Here is a 12,307-nt window from a genome sequence, read left to right on the forward strand (position 1 = left end):
GAACCTGTGAAGCAAACATAACATCTACTCTATACTGTTCTGAAACCCGTTGCTCCTCGAAACGGCTCAATGTTTCCCATGTATGAGAAAAGAACGTTCGATCCAGCTCTCCGAAAACCGCATAGGACCAAGCTATATTCCCAAACTGATACCAGCTTAAGGTGAGCACAGGAGGATCAGAAACTCCTCCAAATTCAATATCTCTACTGTTTTCTGCACCGGTTTCTTCATTGGTTTCATTAATTAAGCAGCATTTAAATTGGTTAAATTGGTTGGTGTCGTAACCGATTTTCGTCCGGGCACGAAATTTTACTTGGCGGGAAAAGTAATATGAATAAATTAATGATTTTGATTTTAAAAAATATTTTGGGAGTCGCCATCGGCCTTTTGGGTCAGGTAGGTCGAATACCTAAAAAATCATCTTTTAAAAGAGTTTTTAAGAAAACATCATTTAAAAGATAAACTAGTCTGCGTTTTAACCAAAAATTTGTTCTTTTTAATAATAAAAAGGGATTCGTGGTCGGTTACGCTGAACAAGCTCTTCTCATTATGAACTTCTTCTTCTTCTTCAGATAAGTTCTTCTCATTATGAACTTTCTCTGGAAATGCTGGTCCATCAAGTGATGGATTTGAGCAAAAGGTTGAACAAGCTCTTCTCATTATGAACTTCTTCTTCCTTCTTCAGATGAGTTATTCTCATTATGAACTCTACCTGGTAATGCTGATGACCCGAAGATTTTGCAAACATCAAAAAGCTCCCGAAGGCTTTTTGGAAATATCATGCACTGTATGACTTACAGATGACCCTAAGGCTTTGAAAACTTCAAAAAGCTCCCGAAGGCTTTTTGGAAACATCATGCACTGCAGGACTTACAGATGACCCTAAGGCTTTGAAAACATCAAAAAGCTCCCGAAGGCTTTTTGGAAACATCACGCACTGTAGGACTTACAGATGACCCTAAGGCTTTGAAAACATCAAAAAGCTCCCGAAGGTTTTTTGGAAACATCATGCACTGCAGGACTTACAGATATGGGAAATAGTTTACTAAGTAAGAAACTATGGAAATCGTTTTCTTATTATTCAACAATTTCATTTTCAGAAAAGATTGAATGAGAAACTATGAAAATCGTTTTCTCATTATTTTTCAAAATAATATCTTAATTGGGTAACATGCCCCAATCTCAAGATAATGTTGTTGGAAATAGTTTACTAAGTAAAAAACTAAGAAAATCGTTTTCTTACTTTTCAACAATTTCATTTTCGAAAAGATAAAATGAGAAACTATGGAAATCGTTTTCTCATTATTGTTCAAAATATCATGTTGACTGGGTAATATGACCCAATCTCAAGATAATGCTCATTCTTGTGGATTACGTCCATATATTCTTCAGATGTTTGCGTGATTCCTGTATTTGTGGTTTTGAATTCTACCTTCTTCTTGTAAGGTATTTTCATCATGAATCTTCTTGTTCTTACGAAGATCTGTAAAACTTCATGTTTGAATGCACTCAGATGTATCAATGTAATGCATTATCTATTGTGCAAATGATGTTCTTATGATTGCATGAATGTTGATGCAATCTTCATTTGACTTCAAAGTGGTGAACTTGGTCTTCCTTCACTTCATTATTTATTTCCAAGGTTACCTCTGGAATGTAGCAACTTATGCTATCAAGCTTTCATTTCTGCAGAATCATCTGATCAATTTGTATCTTTGTGTCTTCTTTGCTTTATTAAAGTCTCAGAGGAAATGTTTCATTTATGGAACTCTTGTCGTAGTCCAAACTATGATCTTGATGCACCATTCTATCTTTGATAAAACCAACTTTCTTTGCTTGGACTTGTGTAGAAATCCAATAAAGCTTTCATCTTTGAAAAGAAAATCTATCATCTTTAAAAAGAGAATCTATCATCTTTGAAGAGTGTAGATGTAGATATGTCTGACTCAACGGGGATTAATTAGGAGAGTAGAGTCTGTTCTGATTTGACTCTTGAAACAGATCATAAGGAAGATTTATCCTAATTCCTTTCATGTCTCCACATATAATTAGATCTCGAATAAGGCAACTTGGACCATATCATGTCGAGATGCTTAACAACAACCCGTCATTCAACCTTAGTTGGCTCCACTAGTTTCTTGTTTTCAAAATTTCAGCTCTCCTTCTGTGGAAAGAAAACTTCATCATATCTCACTTCTAATCTTGGGGTTGAAGAAGACAAACTTCATCTTGGATCAATAAATTGAAACCATATGATTGCAACATTGGTTCAACACCATAATCACTAGTTCGTAAAATATTTGACAATACATTCATCTTTTCCTGTGGTTTCTGTCGAGATGTAAAACATTTGAAAACACCTTCTTCCTTTCTTGTGGCTTCTGCCCGGATTTCTGGTCAGGGAGGCTCTTTCGTAGCACTCAGAACTTTCGTATAACGTCACAAGACCACTTGAGAACAAAACTCAATAGGAATACAAATGAGATGCTGGTGTGACCAAAAAGTTGATCAAATTCTCAAGATATGCTAGTGATGAATTGAATAAGAGATACCAATTGATCTTGATATTGTCTCAGGCAAGGGTAAGTGTGATATTGATCACGTTTTCTTCTGTAATGAGCGTTGTAGGAATTAGAAACACATTAGCTATAGGGGCCATGTCCAGAAAGAGGTTCATGGAATTCTTGCCGCTGGGGATGAAACACCCATGATAAAACCAAAATAGATGAAAACTCAGTTCACCCTGGCTAGCAATGATGATCCTAATAACAACGGGAATAACAGTAATATAAGTGAGAGTCGAGTCTCCCTTTTCAATGTCATCAAGTAAGCAAAAACTGATGTGAAAAACAGCTTCATAATCTCAACATTATGGTTGAAACTAACTGCCAGGAATCTCAAAGAAATATTTCCAATCATCACCGACACACAGAATGCAAAATTCAAAGTCTAGATCTTGAGGAACTGAACCCTGGATCGAACGGTTTGCATGGGGACCAAATTTAAAGAAAATGCTGTCATGTGACACATGGTTAAGAAGATTGGGTATTTGAAACCATACTTGCTGAGTAAATATTTGTTCAACAATAGGACCCTAATGCAACTTCCTGATGAACGAAGCAATTATGTATAGATAGCTCGACTGTCACTGTTTTACCCTTTTCATTCTTCATATCTTTCTGTCTGATTGGAAATATATGCTCAAAATCAATGATCTTTAACACATGATGATGTGGGCCTTCAGTATGTCTCAGCATTGCTGATATGAACGTTCAAAAATGCATCAACAATCCTAATTTTGATTGAAATGGGCTTTCAGCATGCCCCGACATTTGCTTCTTGTTAATCTGAGCCTTCAAAATACCCCACATGGATCTGTCTGAAGGAACCTTTAAAATGCCCCAACATTTGCTGATACATATGTTAAAAGTGTGCTCAACATTACTTCTTGTTGAGATGAGCCTCCAAGAATGCCCCAATATTCTATTTCTGGTTGAAATGGGCCCTAAAGATGTCCCTCTAGATCTGTCTGAATTGGGCTTTCGAGATGCCTCAATTTTCTATTTCTGGTTTACTCTCGACATCTGTTTGATTGAAATGTCATGATCCCCACGAGGTCCAATTTTGACAATGAACTGTTGTATGTACTTGTAGCTTTATTCGTGCCCCAAATCTGTTTATCTTGAATACTCTCATTCTGTTGCCACTAAATAGTAGTATCATCAAGTAACTGGAGAAATTCTCTTCATGTTGTCACAAACTTAAGAAGTACTCAATCATTCTGACAGAAACGTCTGAGATATGTGTCTTTTGAATGAGGTGACCATTTTCTGTATCTGGAGGGATCTAGTCAGACAGAGCAGTAAAAATAGCTTGGTAATCCGTTCCAGGCTGACACACTGGCTTATCATCTTTCAGTGAAGGCCATCTCTGAAATATACTTTTCCATAGGAGAGAAACCAATTTATGCAAACAGTAATATGATGCACTGGCAAGACTACATATACAATGGTACATGCTCTTGAAAAATCCACACCCATGCAACATGTTGATTCTGATAACAACTCATCTGATTATGAAGCGATCTTTCAGGATGATTTCATAGATATTGATAGTTCTTTCTGATACCGAGGAAATCCTGAATTCTGATTCTGATGAGGAGAATAAACTGTTATTCTTGACGAAAATAGGGTACTCAGAGGTTGAGGCTTCAATAACTATGGAGAGATGTGGTCTAGATTCATCAATTGCAGAATTGACAGATTTATATGTGTTGATCAAATGGCTAAAGTTGCTGACGCATTTCTTCCAGTAGAAGGTAGGAATTCATTATACAATGACCCCAATTACAAGCAAATGCGAAACTTGGGCTATGATTTGTAGATTCGATGTAGAGTCAGAATTTGTAGATTCGAAGCATTTTCATGCTGCTACACTGAAAAGGCTATATTCATAATCTGCCAATTGAGAACAGATTTCCTCTTATCTTGTTTTTTCCACGCACTATACATGATATTTTTCCATTGACAAAGAAATGATGGCCTTCCTGGGATCCAAGAACAAAGTTGAACTGTTTACAAATATGTACAGGAAGTGCCAAATTGACATAAATGATCTGTAAGGCTCTTGAAGCTTATGACGATAAGCCACCTTTGAGTGTCCAGAAGTATGTTCTTGATGAGTGCTGAAAATGGAATCTGGTATGGGTTGGAAGGAATAAAATGATTCCACTTGAACCTGATGAGGTGGAAATACTTCTAGGTTTCCCTAAAAACCATACACGAGGATCTGTATAGAGACATGTTCCATGGTGGTATCAATGTCCTGTCTTTTTCTGGGATCAGTGATGCAAAGGTCGCCTTCTACTGTCTTGGCATATCTTTGTAAACAGATGTGCAAGAGCTGAATGATAATCAGTTGGAGAAATTGATGAGTAGATTTAACGGACTCGACCTTGTTGTCGGTGGCATCAAGCGTAACAACCTTACTGGAAGAAATAAACATCATCAGGATGAACTATAAGATTTTTTTGTTGGTACATTTTCTTGCAATGACTGCTACGACAACTCTCTCTTCAGCTACTCCAATATATCCCACTCTTTTCGAATCATGGAACGGTTTAGTTGACAGTAAAACTGGTCATCTTCAACTTTTGGAATCCTGTAACCAATGTTACCCTATATAAAAGGCATACAAATGTAGAATTTGTTCCAATGTCTTATTCTGTGCCATATGTTCTCAAATTCGAATTCAGCAATCTTCTGAAGGACATAATGAATATCATCTTGAAAAGAAAAAAATGATCGGCCTAGAAGAAGTAGCAATGATGTATCAAGACTTGAGCCAGCATCACGGTATAACCAGAGTACATGTAGTGATTTGTTCATTCCCATAATACATCTTACTGGGACTTATATCTCTGTGATGTAATCTGCCATAAACATGGATTGATGGCTGGGGAAAATAATTTGTTTGGTGATGCTTATCGACCTCAGCATGAAATAAGCGATAATCTTTCTTGATGGATTGCCAATAATGTCATAGGAGAGTGTTACAAGTTCCATTCTCCAGACTTTTCCGGCTTCTTGGACCATTTGCTTTCAAGAAAGTGAAATGCTTTATCATTCTGGCCTCGTTTATTCTTTTTCTACAACAGAGGTAGAATAAGCAACAATTGCTTCAAGGACCTTTCTCATTTGAGACTATCCTGTTTGAAAATGTTTTTTTATCCTTTCTTTATCGAAGAATGAAAGAATTTTTCAAAGTAATGCCCTTCTCAGGTTCATAATAGAATCAAATCATAAGCATGAATTCAAAGAATATCAAAAGAATCAACAATTCTTTAATGTTTGAGAATTATAGCTCTTTGACAAGTATCAAAATTTGGTTTGATTTCAGGATGGCTTTCCTATCTTCTATGTTTACATCCATTTAAGATGTCACTCCTCTCTCTCTGTGAACTTTGTCACATGCCTTACTTTAAGGACTTTGTATTTTAACCGGATGCATACAAAATGACGCAACTAGGATTACCAATTACTAGACCTTTCAGAACGCTTCCATTTCAATTCTCTGAAATCCTTCATTTAGGCTTATCTAACCAAATTAGTGCGAAAATATCGGTCTAATAATGAAATTTCTGAGTGCTTGTGTGAAGTTGACTATAACAGGTGTTTCACAACTCCCTTAGTCCATCTCTTAACACATTTGCCATTTTGGCAAGCTGAATTCAGCTTTATTGTATATAATAAAATAATCACCTTTATCAGGCTAATTGAAACTTATCCATAAAGCCAGGGCTATTAACCAATTGCTCTAGAGGAACAGTTTTATTGCATATAATAATATAATGGGTTAGCTGAATATTATCCATAAAGTCGGGGCTATTAACCAATTGCTTTAGGGGGATAACTCAAGCATAACAGACTAGTTGAATATTATCCATAAAGCTAGGGCTATTAACCAATTGCTTTAGGGGGATAACTCAAGCTTTATTGTATATAATAATAATATGAGTATATATCTCAAACTTCTTAAGCTTGTTAAGAAGAACCTGTTATAGTCTAGGTGTTTTGGAGGAAGTCAGAAAATCTCTTCATTAGAGTTCAATTCCCAAGAAACTTATTTAAACTAGATTTACCTATTTATAAAAAATTATGTTCATCATCTAATGTCATCAATAGAAAAATACTCTAGTCAGTTTTGTAATGTAATACACCAATGATGCCCCATGTTGTACGCTCCTATATATAAATACCAAGCCTTTTTGTAATTCCTTTCAATAGGAGTATGTTATCTCATATTTGTAATAGGATATTGTTTGGGTATATTTCTTCTAAGGTAAGATCAATGGTCCTTGTTTTTCTGGTTTTCAATCTTGATATTTTGTCAAAGATTACGACTCTAATCATGCAAAATTTTTAATCCAGTTGATATTCAAAGAACTGCAAGATTACAAAATTGATTCAATGTTCATAACCTTAAAAGCAACACAAATTTATTTATTGCAAAAAAAACGGAGAAAGGAACAAAAACAAGTTCAAACAGAATGCTGAAAATAGAAAGGTACTACAGTGGTAGATAACAACTTCCACTTATTTATTTATCATGCCACATCTTTTCTGTAACTGGTCCAGGATTTTCATCCTTATTTGCCCCAATAAACCTTCAGATACACAACTCTTTCCTTCTTCCTGAATAGTTTCCATCATCATCTTTTTCTCCCCTGACTGTAGATTGAGCTCATTTCTAGATCCAGAACAACTTTTACTAAGGATGACAGCTTTGTCCTGATTCTGATTATATATTTCGGCTGTAATTGGAGTAGTATTCACCATACTCTTTGTATTGTACACTACCTCACTTGTTCTCAGAAAATCTGATACAGGTGTTTGAGGTTTCTTCAGACTTGCATCTTTTTCATTCATTCTTAGACCTATAGGTCAGTCTCGAATTACCTCTCCTTTTACTTTTTTATCATTTATAATTAGGGAGGTATTGAAAATTGAACGTTTTATCTTTGGCTCAAATACTTCATTTTCTTCTTCCCCTGCAGCATGTACTTCATTTGTTTTGATACTACCAACTCCATTTTGGGATTTGATTCCCGATTGTTTGATCAAAACAGACTGATCCTCCACTTCTATGATTCCCTGAACCAAAAGGTCTTGAACTCGTCGTTTGAAGCGACCACAATTCTCAATGGAGTGTCCTCGGGTTCCATCATGATAGTCACAAAAGACTTTCTCATTATACCAACTTGGATATGGAAGCAACAAAGGCTTAGCTCGACATGGAGCAATAATCTGGGCCTGAAGCAACTTGTAATATATCTTGATGCATGAAACTGAAGGAAACTTGGGTAAAATTTCTCCAGACATCACTGTCTCATTACAACTGTTTACTTTGCTTTCTTTAGCTTTCTTCAATGGCACTGAAACTTCTTCCATGCTTCTCTTCAACTTGATCTTTGTCGTATTTTCTAGGGTTATACCCGACTTTTTGTGGCTTATTGGATTTCCACATTCCATGACAAAATTCTGGTCATTTGTTTTCATTGTATCAGCTACATACTTCATAATTCCATTCAAATCTTTTACAACAGGATCCTCCGAGGGTTTCTCTCCATGGATCACAACATTCATCAGGTTCATCAGCTTGGTCATTTGCTCTTTTGAATCATCCTGAAACTTTTTTGCATGATCAGTCATCTCTTGTTGAGTCTTGATAAGTTGCTCTTGCAATTTCTCAATTCTACCAACCCTTGTTAAAATCTCATTCATAGCTATTATCCTTCTTTAGGAAGACCAAGTTAGCTCCACTTTGATTTCAAAAATTCTGTCATGGAATTCTCCACGAATTATTCCACGTTGTCATGATTAAATGCATGGAAAATAGTTTAAAATAAAATGTAATTATGTAAAAATGAAAATGTAAATACAAATGTAAAAAATGCAAATGTAAATGCAAATGTAAATATGTGAATGTAACAATAAAAATGCAAATTGTGCAATACAAAAGCAAACATAAAAGTATAAATGCAAAAATGAAAAATGCAAAGATGCAAAATGCAAATGTATGTATGAAAAGGTGTTTTCTCAAGAGTGATCATCTTAGAACAGATTTCATTGAACACAAAAGTTTCGGTACATCAAACAAAACTTTTACATGTATGGGACATCTTTCAGTCCTAACTTCTCTAAAGTCGAGTTAATTTCCATTCATGCTCAATAGTTGAATTATCATTCTGCTTCAATTCCTCGTAAAATCAGGTTGGTCTATCAGCTTATGGGTCATATTGCTTGTCTGGACTGCAGCTTCTTCCATGACATTCTCTGTCATCTTCTGTGTCACTTCTCGGAGTTGCTCATTTTCCCTTGTAAGAGAACCTTTCTGTCCAAGAAGTTCTTGAATAAGATCTTCATATATGTTGCAGTTCTTTTTCAGCTTGGTGACCCCTGTGATCCACTCTTCTGGGGTGTTTCCTATGCCAGTATTTCGAAAGGCTTGACTGATCTTCTGAAAATGTTCATGCATGGTTTTTATTTCTGTGCTCAATTTCTTGTTTTGGTCGTTCAAGTCCTTCAAATAACATGCTTGAGCTTCATAAAAACCTCCACTACTCTGAATGCCCTGACTGTTGTTCTTACCATAGACTGCTTTTGGTATCAATCTGGTAGGATCTTTGTGTAACACTTTTGGTATTAATATAATCGGTTCTCTATGTACAAAACTTCCCTCGATCGTCGTAGTTTCTTCAGGATGTTTTTCCTTGGCCGCATCATATTTTGTTTGATCATAAAACTTTTTGTCCATTTACGATTTCTTTCCAATTTGATGAACAGTCTTTCAAGTCAACACCTTTTGATTATGCCATGATCATACAATGCAAGCAAAAGAAATAAGAAAAAATAGAATAGTTAGTACCAATTAATGGAAAAAAATCTATTTATCAAGGTATAAATCCTAACCTCATGCTTTCTAGTTCCATGCTTTGTTTGGAAAAATTAGCTTAACCGCATGATTTCTAGTTTGCATACATTTATTCAGAAAAAAGAAAAGGAAATAAAACCTAGAACTTATTTCTCCTTTGTGTATACCTACTGACAAAATTTCGGCATGGTTTCAGATCGGGAGAGTTTCTAGGTTTAATATATGCAGGGCTTCAGTTCTAGGAGTAAAGGTACTCGAACTGTCCTTGTTGATACCCCCTTGGGCTGTCAAACCCTCAATCCTAGTCCATCACAGACTTAAGCGGATCGAGTTCAATTCGAGGGGACACATTTCTTTATGCCTGACACGGAGAATAAATTCTCACGAAGACATAGAGCATATGAACCCCGAAAGCTACTTGCTAGGTCTGACACGGAGAATAAATTCTCACGAAGACGTCGCTTTCACTCCCACTTAAAAAGGGACAAGCTTGATTAGAAAGATTTATGTTATGCAATGCAAGTGTTGTGTGTGAGGAAAAATGTTCAAACCTCTAACAAACAATTAAATGAAAATTTTAATATTTGAAAATAAAGTAAAAATATAAAATATAAAAAATATTATGAAAATCATAAGTAATAAAAATTTTGAAAAAAAGAATTAAAAATTAAATAAATAAATTTTTAATTTCTAATTAATAGAGACAATTTATAATTAATTTCAAAGCATGACCAGGATCCCCAGCGGAGTCGCCAAGCTGTCGTAACCGATTTTCGTCCGGGCACGAAATTTTACTTGGCGGGAAAAGTAATATGAATAAATTAATGATTTTGATTTTAAAAAATATTTTGGGAGTCGCCATCGGCCTTTTGGGTCAGGTAGGTCGAATACCTAAAAAATCATCTTTTAAAAGAGTTTTTAAGAAAACATCATTTAAAAGATAAACTAGTCTGCGTTTTAACCAAAAATTTGTTCTTTTTAATAATAAAAAGGGATTCGTGGTCGGTTACGTTTAGGGAATGATTAGCACCCCTACAACGCCCAAAATTGGTACTTTTTAATTATAAATTGTCTCTAATAATAGAATTTAAGAATTCAAATATATTTAATTTATAATTCTGTTATCTCAAATTTATTACTATAATTTTAAAGAAAATCTATTAATTTATATATATTTATAAATAAAATATTTATTTATTTAGAAATATCAGAAAATGATTTCTAGGTACCTTAAGACAGCTCTTTTCTTTGATATTAATAAATATTATAATTAAATTATAAATTTTTTATCATAATATTTAATTTTAAAATACCAGAATATGACATCCAGTTGTATTAAGACTGCCATTTTCTTTGATATTGAAAAATAAATATATATTAAAATATAATAAATAATAATAATAATATTTAAATATAAACAAGTAAAATTAAAACATAAATAAACAATAATAAAATTAGAACTATATATTTAAAAGCAGTAAAACTTTATAATAAATGAAAATATTTCAAATTAGTGACTAAATTATAATCTAATAAAATTAAATACCTAATTTGTAATTAATTATTTAAAAATACAGGGATTAATCATGCTATTTTCCTTATTTATTAATCTGGTGACTAAAATAAAATTATATAAAATTCGAATATCAAATTAAAATAAATTAAAAATATATACTTTGGGATTAAAATATTAATTATTAAAATTAATGGACTAAATACGTATTTTATCTAAAATATTTAATATTACGGTTAATGGCTAAAATATAAATAAATAAAATGTAGAAACCAAATTAAAAGGATCAAAAATTTGATTCAGTGACTAAAATGTAAAACATATAAGATAGAGGGACTACGGACGGGGTTTAACAATTAAAAATTACACAAATAGCCCTTCCTAAAACGACGTCGTTCGGGAAGGGCTATTTAAAGCCAGAAACGGCTGGCCCTTCGGGCCAGCTCTCTCATTTCTCCCTTTATCATTCTCTCTCTAACTGAGAGAGAATGAAAAACGCTCTCCCTTCTCTTAGCTTCCCTCATCGGAGGGAAGCCGGTCACTGGGCGGCAGCCGTCTGCCGCCGTAATTCCCACCGCCGGCCACCGCATCCGGTGGCTGAAAAAATTTATTTTTACACCACAATGTAGATCGGACCGTCCTAATGACGGTTCCGGTGTTCCTTTATTTTAAATAGCTCTCGATCGGAGCAAATCTAAGAAAATACCTTCGGTTTTCGAAGGTTTTTGGTGACGTTTGGAAGCCGGTGGTGACTCCGATCAAGGCTTTGTCTTCCATGGTAAGTTTCTCTCGTTCCTTTCCTTGTTGTTTTAGTGATTTGCTTTCTGTCCTTTTTTTTTTGTTCTCTGTTTTTGTTGGTTGTCGTGGGTTTTTCTTTGCAGGTTGGGTGATGGCTTTATAGCCATCACCGGCGCTTGTCTCGGACCGGTCCTAAGGGTGGAGTTCGGTGAGTCACCGAGCTATGTGGTGACTCACCCCATAGAGCTTGCGACGTGGGCGGCGGGTGTTGAAGCAGCAAAGCTTCTGGAGTCTTCAGCGAGGCGGCGACGTCGTGGCTGAAGTGGGTTCGAGCATCTGGCAACTGACCGTCGGCAACGGTCTCTGACAGCTGGAGAGGCGGCTGCGACGCTAGGGTTAGAAACCCTAACTGAAACCCTAAATGTTTAGGGTTTCATTTTGGTCTGGGCCGATTGATTGGGCCTTCGATTTTGGGCTTGTAATTTTTATTATTATTATTATTATTATTATATATAATAATAATAATATATAATAATAATAATAATTATTATAATAATAATAATAAATAAATAAATAAAAATGGATAAAAAAGTTAGTATCTTCAGATGGCATCATTGAAAACAG

Source organism: Hibiscus syriacus, unplaced genomic scaffold (genome assembly GCF_006381635.1).
Source record: "Hibiscus syriacus cultivar Baekdansim isolate YM2019G1 unplaced genomic scaffold, ASM638163v2 tig00110332_pilon, whole genome shotgun sequence".
NCBI classification, from domain to species: domain Eukaryota; kingdom Viridiplantae; phylum Streptophyta; class Magnoliopsida; order Malvales; family Malvaceae; genus Hibiscus; species Hibiscus syriacus.